This window comes from Staurois parvus, unplaced genomic scaffold, assembly GCF_062004578.1.
Source record: "Staurois parvus isolate SC_StPar_1 unplaced genomic scaffold, SC_StPar_1.0 ptg000209l, whole genome shotgun sequence".
Lineage (NCBI taxonomy): Eukaryota > Metazoa > Chordata > Amphibia > Anura > Ranidae > Staurois > Staurois parvus.
In genome coordinates, this window is record NW_028318005.1 from 6,176,474 (window position 1) to 6,192,928 (window position 16,455).

At 43.0% G+C, this 16,455-nt stretch overlaps 1 protein-coding gene across 2 annotated transcripts in view; it reads right to left on the bottom strand.

Moving 5' to 3' along the window:
* The window catches only part of HRH1 (histamine receptor H1), a 219,368-nt gene extending 203,153 nt beyond the window's left edge, over positions 1–16,215 (bottom strand). For both annotated transcript variants that reach the window (XR_016312938.1, XM_089678712.1), the window contains exon 1: positions 15,837–16,215. The gene's annotated coding sequence lies outside the window, so the exon portion shown is untranslated. The remainder of the gene's footprint in view (positions 1–15,836) is intronic.
* Positions 16,216–16,455: the final 240 nt, after the last annotated feature.

The following is a 16,455-nucleotide window of genomic DNA, read 5'->3' on the forward strand; positions in this document are numbered from 1 at the left end:
CAATAAAGCAAGAGAACAAGAATCAGATTCCCTTTTCATCAGGATCCCAGCACTGCACTCAGATACAGATATTGGTGTTATGTATCCTAGTCTGATATAGTTCAGTGTAATTATGTGCATTTTGGAGACCAGAAGTTAAAGATATTGACATTGGCCCAATAAGCAGTTAAACAGTTCAGTGAACTCTGGCATCATTCAGAGAATTGGTGGGAATATCTAAAATATTTTCTGCCATTTAGTGACCAGTGTGGGAGGAAAACAAACACATTTACTGTATCGTGACAGATCTGGCTGAGCTCTCTGTTTTTCTAGGCTTATTAAATCTTGTATTCTCCGGGGAGAAGACCTTTCAGAGCAATTGTATAGAGTGGCTCTATGTAATTCTATAGTCGGCAATAAGCACTATTTTTACTTTGAATGCGAATTCATCTTCAAATAATGCAGTTTGCTACAGCCATCTGTGGGCACAATGACCTGGGTGATTTGATGTTGCCACAAGAGTGAATACAATGCATATGGTATTAAAGTTTCACGTACATGTTTATTAGAGTGTTGCGGTAGTAAAAGATGTGGATCAGCACCAGGGGCGGACTGACATCTCATGGGGCCCCTGTGTCCTTTCCCAAACTCAATAAAGTCTATGAAAAAGGTACCAGGGGCATCTCATGGGGCCCCCTACTGACCCCGGGCCTTCGGGCAGTGCCCAAGTTTCCAAATGGTCAGTCCGCCCCTGATCAGCACCACTCTTCCCTCCTAACTAATGCTTACTTTTAGTCCCCATGCACACGGGGTGTTTTGATAACTCTGGTAACGTTAGCTGTGTAAAGTCATGTTAAAAATGTGAGTTGTTCAGCTTTTTTCAGCGTGTTTGCATTAGTGTTTAGCCGCATTTTGCCGTGATTAGCAGCATTTTTACACGTTTGCGTTTTTTAACATTTTTTTGCCCCCCAAAAAAAGCCAGCTTGGCCCAAACAAACAATTTTAACCACTTCCCTTCCGCCCTATAGCAGAAATACTGCTACAGGACGGCACGGGTGCGCAAAATCACGTATATATACGTGCCCTTCACCATTCACGGGCATGGCTGTCAATCACCAGGCCCCAGTCGGTAATTACTCGCCGGCACCCGATGATTTCCGACGATCACTGACGGGGAGGACTGTTTTCTTTACTAACAGTCCTCCTCCCTGTTGGCTCGGGTGCACTGCTCTGGATGGCTGTGCATAGCACAGCCATCCAGAGCAGTGTGATTACAGTGAAACCCACATACACCGCCCCCTAGTAAAACACTCCTTGCACACAGTTAACTGTTTGATCACCCTTCATGTTATCCCCTTCCTGCCCAGTGCCATTAGTACAGTGTCAGTGTCAGTGCCAGGGGCGGACTGGCCATTTGGGAACTCGGGCACTACCCGAGGGCCCGGGGTCAGTAGGGGGCCCCATGAGATGCCCCTGGTACCTTTCATAGGCTTTTTTGGGTGTGGTTTGAGTGTGGGCGAGGTTGCAGGGGCCCCATGATCCCCTATTGCTCGGGGGCCCCATGAGTTGTCAGTGCTTTTTTTTTTTAGCACTGATCACTGTAATGATGTCACTGGGGATGTCAGTGACACCAAGTCAGTTCCCCCCCAGTGTCAGAATGTCCGCCGCAGTCCCACTATAAGTTGCTAATTGCCACCATTACTAGTAAAAATTTAAAAAAAAATCCCAGTATCTATACCGCCATTTGTAAACGCTATAACTTTAATGTAAACCAATTAATTTATTTATTAACATGTTGCAGAATACATTTTGCCCATAATTTATGACGAAATTTGATTTTTGAAATTTTTTTACTGGACATGTTTAATAGCAAAAAGTCAAAAATATAGTTCTTTTCTCAAAATTGTCATTCTTATTTTTTTTTATAGCGCAAAAAATAAAAACCACACAGGTGATGAAATACCACCGAAAGAAAGCTCAATTCGTGGGAAAAAAAGAACATACATTTAATTTGGGTGCAGAATTGCATGACCGTACAATTTTTAGTTAAATTAACGCAGCACCGTAACTCAAAAAATGGCCTGGTCCGAAAGGGGGGTAAATCCTCAGGATGGCAATTGTAACTGAAAGGATGCTGTCATTACCCAAATATGGCAATCTCCCTATTTGGGAAAATGTCAAAGCCAAAAGGGGGGGTGGGCATGATGGGGAAGTAGTCCACACAGCCACAGCACCTATTGGGGGGAGCAAAGCCTGATGGGGAAGTGAGACACAAGTTCCTAGTTGCTTTGTAATGACAACAGATGGCATAGCGACTGAATAGTGGCTATGGATTCGCCCACTGCCATGTGCTGTACATCAAAATGAAGGCAGAAAGGATGTGGAATTATACTGTAGGTTCCCCATCAAGGTCCACTCAGCCCACTACAAAACTCCTCATCCATGTGACTACCGAGGCTGGGGAGGGAGTGCACCGAAGAAGTGCTGGCGTCCGACAGATTCATGTACCTGGTTTTGACATATGAAATAATTGGGTGCAAGCACTAGCAATTTTGGTGCAGGGGCCCGACAGAATTCTATTACACCCTTTATGAATTTCCCCTAAAATGTTCTGGGCACAGCAGTAAACCAATCACATGAGGAGCTGAATTACATTCCTGGGGAAAGTGTGTGTAAAGAAACAGCAAACCCAAACACTCCTACGTTTAGGGATGGACTCAGTATAGATAAGGACCAGGGGCAGAATGACAACTCATGGGGCCCCTGGGCAATAGGGGATCATGGGGCCCCTGTGTCCTTGCCCAAACTCAAAAAAGCCTATGAAAAAGGTACCAGGGGCATCTCATGGGGCCCCCTACTGACCCCAGGCCCTCGGGCAGTGCCCGAGTTTCCAAATGGTCAGTCCGCCCCTGATAAGGGCCACATCATGAATGTCCTGGAATGTGCACACCTTGTTCCCCTTAAAAGACCGGGGAAGTCCAAATGTACCGAATGGAGGAAAAAACAGAGGGCGCACCAGCCTAGTGCATTACCTTAAAAAATGTATTTAATAAATGAAAAAAGTAGGTATTGTACTCACAAAAATGATAATACAATCAAAGGCACATCAGGAAAGAACAACTCTGTCCAATCCGCACTAGGTGTCTGTCAACAATGGGGACTGTGGACTTCCAACATGCTAATGCCAGCCATACATGGGTCGCAATTTGACCAATTTTCCATCCGAAAATCGGACCTAAGAATAATCAGACAGTTTTCGCTCTGTTAGTGGGTCAATGGCACTGGCCGATTTTCATGGTTCCTCCCCGTTTCGGTGATCAGGCATGTTGGAAAATTTGTGAAAAACTATCGATTTTCGACTCAATGATGGTCAAATCATACGATCATTTTTCCTAAAAGAATATGCGCATGATCCGTGACCTGGAAGGAACAGAAGTTTCACCTATTATATGGGCTGAACTTTATGACTTGGTTGGCCGATTTTCAAAATCATTGACGGCACCATCCGATTACCGAGCGAACGTTTTTGATTTTCGGATGAAATGCTTTGTTTTTTTCTCCATTCCGGAAAGTGTGTGTACTTACAGTGTACAGAATGCCGCCATATCCGGAAGCCATGTTTGATTTTTTTTAAGCATTTTTTAGAAAGTTTCCAGGAAGAAAATCATGGCTGGCTGCACTAGAAAGGTATCTGTATTAAAACTAAATTATAAAAAGGTTTGTAAGGAAATTAATATTTGTTAATAATGGTCACAAGAATTTAAAGACTTAAATTAAATAGAAAAGTTGGCGGCTCAGAATACAAGAAATTCCATTAAAGTGAATTAGCTTCACCTTGTTAGCAGTTGTGAAGGTGCTTTGAAGAAAGATATTACAAAAAAAAACAACCTAACACTGACTGTTTATAAATAAAGATTGATATACAAAGAGATGCCCCTTGCATCCTAACATGCGCAGGATCAATAAACTGCAAAGTCAGTGCTGCAAACTCCACAACCAACACTAGACACGCTGCATTTTTCCGCAGCACAACGCACTGCACATCACCTGCATTCACATGTGTGCGCCAGCAATGAAATACAGTGTGAACCCGGTCTAAAGACGCATTCACAACACAGCGCTTTCTTTCCTGCATGTTTTGGCACATTTGTCACACAACAGCATAGACAGGCCATTCACTTGGTTGGGCTACCATAAATATGACAAATGCACCAAAGCAGTTCTTAATTTTTTTTCTTTTTGCAGTGAGCAAAATGGGATCCGCAGATCCCATCTATCCTGCGGGGATCGTCGGCATGCAACCTATATGGGGTGACACCAGACATCGGATTGTCGGCTTGCTTTTCAACTTACCTTTTTGTGGAACGGGTCCCGTGTCACCCCGTGCGGTCGGTGTCACCCGGTGCAGGCCGCAACCCCCGCACCTGCCTCGGGACGCCACTGGAATAAGGTGCTCTGGTCAGATGAGACCAAAATTTAACTTTTTGGCCTAAAAGCAAAAGGTTATGTATGGCGGAGAACTCACACTGCTCATTACCCTGAACACACCATCCCCACAGTGAAACATGGTGGTGGCAGCATCATGTTGCGGGGATGCTTTTCTTCAGCAGGGACAGGGAAGCTGGTCAGAGTTTATTGGAAGATGGATGGAAACAAATACACGGAAATCTTAGAGAGAAAACCTGTTAGAGTCTGCAAAAGACTTGAGAATGGGGTGGAGGTTCACCTTCTAGCAGAACAACAACTCTAAACATACAGCCAGAACTACAATGGAATGGTTTAGAATTAGATCAAAGCATATTCATGTGTTAGAATGGCCCAGTCAAAGTCCAGACCTAAATCCAATTGAGAATCTGTGGCAAGACTTGAAAATTGCTGTTTACAGACGCTCTCCATCCAATCTGACAGAGCTTGAGCTATTTTGCAAAGAAGAATGTCCCTCTCTAGATGTTCAAGGCTGATAGAGACATCCCCAAAAAGACTTGCAGCTGTAATTGCAGTATTGACTCAGGGGGGAGGAATACAAATGCACGCCACACTTTTCACATATTTATTTGTAAAAAATTTTGAAAACCATTTATCATTTTCCTTCCACTTCACAATTATGTTCCACTTTGTGTTGGTCTATTACATAAAATCCCCATAAAATACATTTACATTTTTGGTTGTAAGATGACAAATTGTGGAAAATTTCAAGAGGTATGAATACTTTTTAAAGGCACTGTAGGGCAAGATCACAAAGAACTACAGTATGTTCGCAAATTATTATTATTATATTATTATACAGTATTTATAAAGTGCCAATAGTTCACTCAGCACTGTACATAAATAGTAAATATATTTCTTCAATGATATTTAAAGTGTTACTAAACCAAAAACAGTCAAATCAGTCTGTATATGCAGTAAAGCATTCTTATTATGGAACCTAAGGGGTTAATCATCTGCATTGTGTAAAAAGACTGTTTGATCCTGACTTCTCTTATCCTCCCCTTCTTCCAGTGTCCCCCTCTTATCTCCTGATAAGACATATCGTGTGGCGACATTGCACATGCTCAGTCTGGTGTGTATTGCTAGAGAGGTTTTTTCTTTTGTCTTGGGAGAGTGCATGTGATCAGCATAGGGCCAATCAGCACTGTCCAGACATAAGTCAGGGGTTCTGCATCCTCCTACAGCAAAATTAAAGCTCCTCCTACAAGCTTTAACATGTGCTCTGCTGGACACTGATAGAAGTCACAGGACTGCTCTAACTGCTGATGAGAAAAGGTATTTAGCAGTTTATATTTACTAAAATAATTGCATTTCCATGTTCTGCGTACTGTGGGAGACCAGATATAACGAATGCAGGGTCCTGGGTTTAGTAACACTTTAAAGAAACACAAGATCATATATAAAGGATTTTCAGCTAGAACATAGTTAAAGATTATAAATCAAGAAATCAATTTTGTATTTTATAAAGCTAGGCCTGCTTAGCAAGTCTAGCAATGAAATCACGTTTGTGGCTCAACAGAAATGTATTATCTTTTTAAAAGGATTACTCTTGCTCAGGGAATATGAGGTTGGTAATGGACATAGGCTGATTACAATTGTCAGTAACAGAAAATAAATGAAGAATGACTCAGCTGAGTAATCCCCCTGCTTTGTACGGATGTACCGAACCATAGAGTGTTGAGTTCAAGCATTCTGGGACCGAGACACTCATGCCAATGGGTGGTGATAGGAAAATGCCCCCATCTAAATCTGAGGTCCTATGCTTCTCCTTTACATGCATAGCTAAATGAATTAATCAAGACTTATTGTGAGCATGCATGATAATTGTAGTCTTTACACATCGGTACAGGATTATATGTAACAGTGTTTATACCAAGTGCAGTTTATTCCAATGTGAGAAGTAGCAGTATTTCGAATCATTCCTCCCCGAGGGCCCCCATGTCCTGTATCATTCCCTAAACAACTTTAGAGGATTTTCACATAAAATGAATTTTCTCAGCCAACTGAACCCACAGGACTTGACATATCACACAATGTTCATGTCAAGGACTGCACATTTTCTTCCTGGATATTTCTATATTCCAGAATGGAAATGTAAACGCCAAGACAGAACTTTATATTTAGTTTTTCAGCAGTGCATCCATGTTGGAATGACACCTCTTTGTTTCTGGGTAGCAATTCACACTTTGGGAGCTTGTTTAGGAAAACTTAAAAATTGGTTCTTATGTTGTGTGACATGCGGTATCCAGGGGTGTATTTACCACAAGGCGAACAAGGCATTTGCCTAGGGTGGCATTTTTCAAGGGGGGCAGCAGCTTTTTTCAGAGGGGCAGTACCATTTCTTGAAAGAAGGAAAAGAAGGGACACACGCAGCATGGGGATCTGAGAGAGGCTGCAGGCTGTTATTGGTGTATGCAGAGTCTGACTCTTGATCCAGGGGATGTCCAGAGCTGTGAAGGTGAGTGTCTGCTCTCTTACCAGAGTGGGGGGGCATTTGCCAGTGTATGGTAGTAAAAGGCTCACTCAGGTGGAGGTGGGGGGCCTGGAATGTTGTCAGTCAATGTCAGGCTCTCTTTGTGTGGGAGAGTGGGTGTTGGTTGGTGTCAGGGTCTCTCCCTGGGGGGGAGCCAATTTTTGTGTTGCCTAGGGCAGCACAAAACCTAAATACACCACTGGCGGTATCCCACAGCAGCCAATCAGATTTTAGTTTACTGTACTCAGATTAGGTTGAAAGAAACTCCTATTGAGGCAATCTGTAGGCTGTTGTGTTGATTCAATGGCTTCAAGACAGTTAACATATGGAGATCAGAAGTCCTAACTTTACTATGCGAATAGAACGTTTATAGGGTACATCTTCCTGGGGGGCCCTCATATTGGAGATGACAGCTGGTGTCAAACAAACCCTATCACACCCTCTTCTGTGATGCAACAAAGAAGTGAAGGCTCCTGAGAGATGGCCTACAGGAAGTGAATGCTGAGACGATCCACAGGAAGTGATCGACTCTGAAAATCATTTAAAAAATTCAAATAAACTGACAAGATTTTAAACCTCCTGTGGTTAAGGTAAGCGAGAGAAAAGCACATTGGAATGACCGGGCCAGAAATGGCATATTTATTATGAAAAGTGAAATTCTGCCCGCAAAGGTGAACTTATCCTTTAAGGGTCAGTCCATCCAACACAAAAATTTCAGTAATGAATGGACACTGGGGAACTGATTCAGCCACTGCACCATGTTTTTTTTTTATTGTTACAAGGTTGAGATCTCCCTGCTAGAGCTATCAATCAATTACAAGCAGGGGCGGACTGACCATTCGGAAACTTGGGCACTGCCCGAGGGCCCGGGGTCAGTAAGGGGCCCCATGAGATGTCCCTGGTACCTTTGATAGGCTTTTTTGGGTGTGGTTTAAGTGTGGACAAGCACACAAGGGCCCCATGATCCCCTATTGCCTGGGGGGCCCCATGAGTTGTCAGTCCGCCCCTGATTACAAGTGTCTTCAAGTAACATTTTGCCTATTGGGACAATAAGTGGAGGCATTGCTGGTCATGAGGCCAGAAGCCAAGAGATTTTGGCCACATGATCCCTTTTAAAGGTAAGGATCAGATTTAAAGTGGTTGTAAAGGCTGAAGGTTTTTTACTTTAATGCATTCTCTGCATGAAGGCAAAAAAACCTTCTGTGTGCAGTAACTCCCCCAGCCCCCCAGTACTCACCTGGGTCCCGTATCAATCCAGTGATGTGTACAAGAGCAGCAGCTCTCCAGGGACCCTTCCTCCTCATTGGCTCCCGCTACTGTCAATCACAACCAGTGATCCAATGAGGAGAGAGGGGAGGGGACAAGCTGCGCTCCATGTCTGAATCAACACACAGAGCAGTGGCTCAGGACCGAGCCTGCTCGGGTGCCCCCCCCCCCCATATAGCAAGCTGCAGGAGGAAGGAGTCAGGAGCTTCAGTGTGGGACTCGAGAAGAGGAGGATTGGGGCTGCTGTGTGCAAAACCACTGAACAGGGCAGGTAAAAAAAAAAACTGCCATTAATATCACTTTAGGAATGACTGATTATTGTCATGTGACCAAAGGCCTATGCCAACTGAAGGAAATTTGAAGCACATTTACTCCAATAAGGTATTTCAGCCCCCCTATCAAGCCAGCCATACACTGGGCTAATTTAGTCTGCCTAAAATTTGCTTAGTGGGTGGCCCTGCTGGCCCCCACCAGTCCAACATCCTTACACTGAAATTTCAAAGGAGCCAGGCAGAAAACTTGCGTCCAGACAGCGGCTGTACCGGGGTGGACTGACAACTCATGGGGCCCCCGAGCAATAGGAGAACATTGGACTCCTGTGTCCTTGCCCAAACTCAAAAAAGCCTATGAAAAAGGTACCAGGGGCATCTCATGGGGCCCCCTACTGACCCCGGGCCCTCGGGCAGTGCCCGAGTTTCCAAATGGTCAGTCCACCCCTGGGCTGTACACAATAGCCCCAGCGGGAGATTTGTCTATCTGCACTGTCTAGCATGGATGGAGGGATATGTTCGATTTTTTCTGTTATTCAGCCTGTAGGCTGAACAAAAAAGATCTATCAGTGTATGGTTTACTTTATTCGCTTATTTTTTTTTCTTATTTCAGCAAAATTGTTACCAGAAATCTATGACAGACCACAACTGTATAACTTTATCTCCTTCATGTACTTATACAGTGCTGTCAATTTATGCAGCCTCTAACATATATATTGTATGTTCACATCAGTCCTTCAAGAGGCATACAATCTATGACCCCTAACTTACATTCATACATACACATACTAGGGCCAATTTAAACAGGATGTCTTTGGAGTGTGGAGGTAAGCCCACACAGGCACGGGGAAAACATGCAAACTCCAGGCAGGGGGTGCCGTGGTTGGGATTTGAACCAATAACTCTAGTACTGCCAGGTGGAAGTGCTAACCATTTAGCCACTGTGCGGCCTGTTAACTTTACATTAATATTTGAATGTAGATCCACTGTTATTCTGAGCAACTCTTTCAACAGTTTTAACTGCCTCCCACCCACCATATAAGAAAATCACGGGCGCAAAGCGGTTCTCTCATTCTGGGAGGACGTCATATGACGTCCTCCCACTCTAACCTGCTCATCAATGCCACCTACCAGTGCCCATCAATGCCACATAGCAGTACCTACCAGTGCACATCAATGCCACCTATCAGTGCCCATCTAAGCTGCCTTTCAGTGCCACCTATCAGTGCCAGTCAGTGCCACCTATCAATGCTACTCAATGCCGCCTAACAGTGCTGCCAATCAGTGCCACCTATCAGTGCCACTCAGTGCTGCCTGCCAATGCCCATCAGTGCCACCTACCAGTGCCTCCTCATCAGTGCCCATCAGTGCTACCAATCAGTGCCAATCAGTGCCGCCTATCAGTGCCCATCAGTGCATCCTCAATAGCGCACATCAGTGAAGGAGAAAAATCACTTATTTACAGCATTTTATAACAGAAACTAAGAAAAAACTTTTTTTTAAATTTTCAGTTGTTTTTGGTTTGTTTAGCAAAAAAATAAAAAAAAACCCAGAGGTAATTAAATACCACCAAAATAAAGTTCTATCTGTCTCACAAAGAATGATAAAAATGTCATATGGGTACAGTGTTGCATGACCGCGCAATTTTCATTCAAAGTGAGACAGCGCTGAAAGCTGGAAATTGGCCTGGGCAGGAAGGGGGTAATATGAAGATATAGATGAACAAGATGAAAACTTGTGCTGTTGGGTACCCTTGAATTCAGGTCAGTGACTTTGCTTTTCATTTTTCATTTTTTAACTGGCACATTTTTTTAAAATGTCAATAATTTAATAATCCAGCATTCAGTTAGAAAAGCAGTTTGAATTATGTGGAAAGAAGATGACGCATACATCGTAGTACAGGGTTTCTCATACAGCTAGGAAATGATGTGGGATACAATTCACAGGAAGAGCTCCGAGGAGCGAGGCATCAGCAGAGATATGCTGCAAGAAACCATGAAGCTCAGGCTTGTACTCTGCTTATGGACATTTCAGCTGTTGGCTCATTTAAGGCAATCATTTATTCATTACAAAATCATTACATGCATTTTATGTGGAACTGATACAAATACCTGAATTTGTACCTATAACTACCTTTGGCATTTCCTCATACAGGAACACTACAACTGGCAAAGGAAGGCAGCACAGTGGCTAAATGGTTAGCACATCTGCCTGGGTCTGTTGGTTCTAATTCCAGCCATAGCACCACCTGCCTGGAGTTTGCATGTTCTCCCTGTGCCTGTGTGGGTTTCCTCCAGGTACTCCAGTTTCCTTCCACACTCCAAAGACATGCTGGTATGTTTATTGGCTCCTGTCTAAATTGGCCCTAGTGTCTGTATAAATGTAAGTTAGGGACCTTAGATTGTACCCCCCTTGAGGGCTAGGGACTTATGTGAATGTAAAATATATGTGTAAAGTGCTGCGTAAATTGACAGCGCTATATAAGTACCATAAATAAGGTGCAAAACTAGGAGGCAATCTGGCAGTGCTGCATACAAATCTATTGAAAAGAACAAAGATCAGAACAAATAGAGGGAGAACCTATCACTGTGCTGCTGCTCCTTCCTTGACCAGGCTGCACTGCTGTGGTGGAGGTTGTGCTGTCTGGCATGGCTGCCTGGATCATAAGACTGGCTGCACAATATTACAAATCCTTTAACAGGTAAAACAGCTCAAATATATGCATTTATAAACTATGTAAATAGCTGCTTATCTGGTGTTAATTATTATAAGCAAAATAATACAGAACATCAATAATCACTTTTATTACAGCCTATATTTCAGGAAGAATAGCTAACAGAGAGTATAATTTCATGTCTGGGTCTCATAAAATACCCCGAAATACCTTGAAATGTCAGTTTAAATCATAAAAACCAGCGGGCATATGTTTACAGGGCGTTTACCTCATAGCAGTTGATACAATTGGGTTAGCATTATTTGCTATATTGTTATCACATTTTTACATAAAGATTTGTAGTTGATGACTATCTTTGTGTCTCATATATAAGTTACAAGGCTCCTGTCAAGTGCAAGGTGCTGCCATTGCTTTCCCATCCAGATACAGAGTTAGCCATGTCTAGAATGTCACTGTACATAATGCTACCGAGCAGGGGCGGACTGACCATTTGGAAACTCGGGCACTGCCCAAGGGTCCGGGGTCAATAGGGGGCCCCATGAGATGCCCCTGGTACCTTTTTCATAGGCTTTTTTGAGTTTGGGCAAGGACACAGGGGCCCCATGATCCCCTATTGCCCAGGGGCCCCATGAGTTATCAGTCCGCCCCTGCTACCGAGCTGCTTGCTGTTTAAGAACCAGCACTGAATGTGAGCCTAGGCTGACAGGTAACAGCTATCCAGCAGGGTATCATTAGGGAGAATATATTCATGAATGCATACCTATTATGTACATATGATTTATTATATTCAGGATTTAAAAAATATATTTTACCAGTTTGGCAATTATGAAATGTGGCATATACAGTGTATGCAGTATTCTAGCCAGCAGGTGGAGCTCTAGTCTTATTTTCACATATTTAGTTATTTCAGCTTTCATCTATGTTGAAAGAATTCAAGAACTATAGTGAATCATCACAGCAGTAGCATACCCCTTAATTGACAGTGCCAGGTTTTAAAGGTAACCTTTCTTTAGATAAACAAGCAGTAGTAGAGTAGTGTACGGTGTTAGCAGTTAATGGAAAAAATGTATAGCTTATGTGATACCTTTTATTGGCTAATTCAGGTTATTAAAAGGTAAAAAAAAGGCTGTAATTCCTGGTTTCTGCTGCTATTGGTGACTTATCCGTTTGCAACTGCTGGTTACCTAGCTGTCATGCTTCAACTGACCTTCCAGCCTTAATATTCTGAACTGGACTGAAACAAGAACCACTTTTAATGAAAATTTACCCTAATCAGACAAAGAAGGTTGGAAAGCAAGTTTTGTTTGCTGTGCAGTTTAGCTGACCCATGGTGCTCTGGGTATCCCTTGCATGTTTTAAAGCTGAACCCAAAAAGTGCCCCCCTCCCAATGGTTATTTGCTTATTTCATCTCAGGGAATAGAAATAGGCAAAATACTTTATTCCTCACTCCCATGGCAGCCAGCACCCTCCTGTAATGTCCATTGCTGCCAGTATGTAGGCAGGTCCTTGACATCCTGGTTGACCATTGGTCCTGCATTGTGCATGATGACACTGGAAATACCACGACTGGATAAGCGGCATATAGAGGCGGCATCATAATTGCAGTATAATGGGGAGGAAGCCTGTGGGGTCATTGAATAAGGTTGTCCATAGATAATTCTTTTTTTTTTTTTGATCAGCCAGAAGGCTGATAAAAAAAAGATCCCCCCCCCCTGCTGTGGTATTGCATTCTGACAGCAGGGATTCCTCCACTGTCAGCCACTGATCGACTGAAAGTGTTCCAACAATCCTGTTTACCAGAAGTCAATCCTTAGACTGACTTCTGTCAAGTGGACACAGCCATTGATTGATCGAAATTTGGCTGGTTCAGCAAGGATCCATCTATGGCCAGATGAACGAATAAGGTGAGTAATGCTGCATATTACTTCTAGACAAAATGAACAATTAACCCTTGCAGTGCATGGGCAGTGGGACTCTGCCAGTTCATTTTTATAGCTGACTGGAGCTAGCATTAAACGTTTATGAAATAAAATAAAATGTACCCAATACCATTATAGACAGTTGGCATTGCTGGCTTGTTCTTGAAGCTGCGCGTTGCACGACTGTTACCCTCACCTTTGCTTCACCCTGTCCATGTGTCACTAACTGGAGCCAGTATGTATCCGGTAAAGGCAGCATAAGGATCTGGGTTTAAAGTAGTGAACCAGGGATGTGGATGACAGCACAAAGCCTACCCTTTCCTCCCACGTTTCTACCCTGACAGGTTCTGTTTAAGTTTAGCATTAATTAGGATGTGTCCTTTCAAAAAGATAGCATGCATCAGGTGAAAAATGAATTATTTGAAGCGCAGAGCAGTATAAAAAAAAATCTACAGCTGAAACTACACAGAACACATCATCTTCCTATTCTCACCCTCTATGTTTTGTTTGTGAGCTAAATTGATACTGAGCTTTATTTATTTCTTCTTTCAAATACTTTCAGGGTCATAGGTTGTAAATAATGTACATTGTCATTAATGCCTTCCATATGCTTAGAGATATCCTTTGAAACATTCTGAAAAACACAAAAAAATTCTCCCCATATCCTATATAAGAGGTTTTTTTTAATAATTCAAAACAAAAGAATATTATCAGTATACTGTATGTAGTAGGCAAAATAAATATTCATAGAGGAAACGGCAATTAACAACTTTAGATTAGATTTTAAAGGTTTTGCTCTATTCCAGTAGTTTCCAAACCAGATGTGGCCCTTTGCTTGCCTTTATCTGGCTCTTGGGGCACTTTTCCTCCCACTGATACAAGACACTATTCCTCCCACGGAAACCAACAATGGGACATAATACTTGTTTTTGACACAAACGATGGGACACTATTCCTCCCACAGACACCAATGATGGGGTACTATTCCTCACAGTGACACCAATGATGGGGCACTATTTCTCCCGCTGGCACCAATGATGGGGTACTATTCCTCACAGTGACACCAATGATGGGGCACTATTCCTCCCACTGGCACCAATGATGGGGTACTTACTCCTCCCATTGGCACCAATGATGGGGTACTTATTCCTCCCACTGACAGCAATGATGGGGCACTATTCTGCCCACTAACATCAATGATGGAGTAGTATTCCTCCCTCCCAGGGACACCAAAGATGGAGCACTTTTCCTCCCACTGACACCAACAATGGGACACTATTCCTCCCACTGACACCAATGATGGGGTACTATTCCTCACACTTACACCAATGATGGGGCACTATGCCTCCCACTGATACCAATGATGGGACATTATTCCCCCTAGTGACACCAATGATGGGACACTATTCCTCCCACTAACAACAATGATGGGACACTATTCCTCCCAGTGACACCAATGATGGGGCACTATTCCTCCCACTGGCACCAATGATGGGGTACTTATTCCTTCCACTGGCACCAATGATGGGGCACTATTCTGCCCACTAACATCAATGATGTAGTAGTATTCCTCCCTCCCACTGACACCAATGATGGGGTACTATTCTCACAGTGACACCAATGATGGGGCACTATGCCTCCCTCTGATACAAATGATGGGACACTATTCCCCCTAGTGAACCCAATGATGGGGTACTATTCCTCCCACTAACACCAATGGTGGGACATTATTCCTCCCAGTGACACCAATGATGGGGCACTATTCCTCCCACTGGCACCAATGATGGGGTACTTATTCCTCCCACTGGCACCAATGATGGGGCACTATTCTGCCCACTAACATCAATGATGTAGTAGTATTCCTCCCTCCCAGGGACACCAAAGATGGGGCACTATTCCTCCCACTGACACCAACAATGGTGCACTATACCTCTCACTGACTCCAGAACAATTTCTACTCCCAATGGCCACAGTCCAGTACCTATGAAATCGGAAGAACAGCAAACTGGCCCTTTGCTTAGAAAGTCTGGAGACCCCTGCTCAATTCCATCCTCAAAAGATAAAACACATTGGCTTGCTACATGTTAGAAAAAGTCACTGATGCTCACACTATCCTATTAAAGTCTTATCTGCTTTAGTTGTGCGTGTGATGTGCAATTGTGCGGCAACCCAAAGCAACCAATCAAAATTCAATTTTCAGTATTAAACTGCAGTATACTGCTAAAATCTGCTATGAATGATATCACCACACTCTTCTTGTTATAACATTCACTATAACCCTTAAAGGCTTATAAATGGGGGTGATGTACATATGTAATAACTGACAGCAACCCATCAGAACTCCTTTTTACTGCTCTGACGATTCTAAAATCATGTTGTGCAGCAACCCATGACAACCAATCAAAAATCAATTGATTGCAGTAGCCTGCTAAAAGCTAATATGTGATGGGTACGAATTATAGCACACCACTTTTCTTTTTTATAATGTTCAGTAGAAACAAAGAGGCTTATACCTCAGGGCAGTTGGCACATGCAGTAACCCACAGCAGCCAATTAGAGCTAATTATTCATTGTTCTGGCCATTTTAGAAACATAAAAGCAGAAATCGTGATTGGTTGTTGTGGATTAGTGCACTTTTCATTCTTCTTTGCCCTGACTTGTTAAAAAAAATATGAGTATAACCTGTGATAAATAAAGGAACATACTAAGAAACAAAATTAAGTCAATTACCTGCTCACTCAACAAGTAGAAAATCAAAATTACTCACCTCTTTATTAAGTGAATTTGTCTAGGAGGGTAGAACGAGGGTTGTGCATCCAGTAAATGTTCTTCACGAGATGACACGTGATAATGCGAGCTGGAGATCTAAATTTAAAAACTGAAATCTAAAATAGTAGTCATTTCTGTGAAACGCAAGACTTTTGAGATGCACGTGCTCCAATCCCTGTGTTATCATGTCTGGTCCATCTCTCCTCTCCAGTTCTTTGTGTGTGTGAGTGAATGATGAAGCCAGCTCTGAGCTTCAGTGTGTTTTCCCTCCCTCTTTGTAACATAGCTCCTTCGTGACAACTATTGAAACCTCCGCTGAAAGAGGAACCATCCTTGTACACTGTATTGTGGAGGTACCTACGACAGTGCTGAAGTACTATTTCATTAACTCTAGAGCAGCCTTTTTCCAGCTCGCCCCTCCTGTATTACTATTTACATATCATTTACCATCTCAACTCCTTGTTTTCCCTTATTAGGCTTGATAAAGTGCCTTCCAATGGCTTTTGCGGAAGCAAGTCCCTCAATCTGAACATTGACAGGAAGACGTTTCATAAATATGCAAGCACTGATTGTCCCTGTGCGTATGTTTTTTTTCAAGGCAGATGGGACGGGACGCT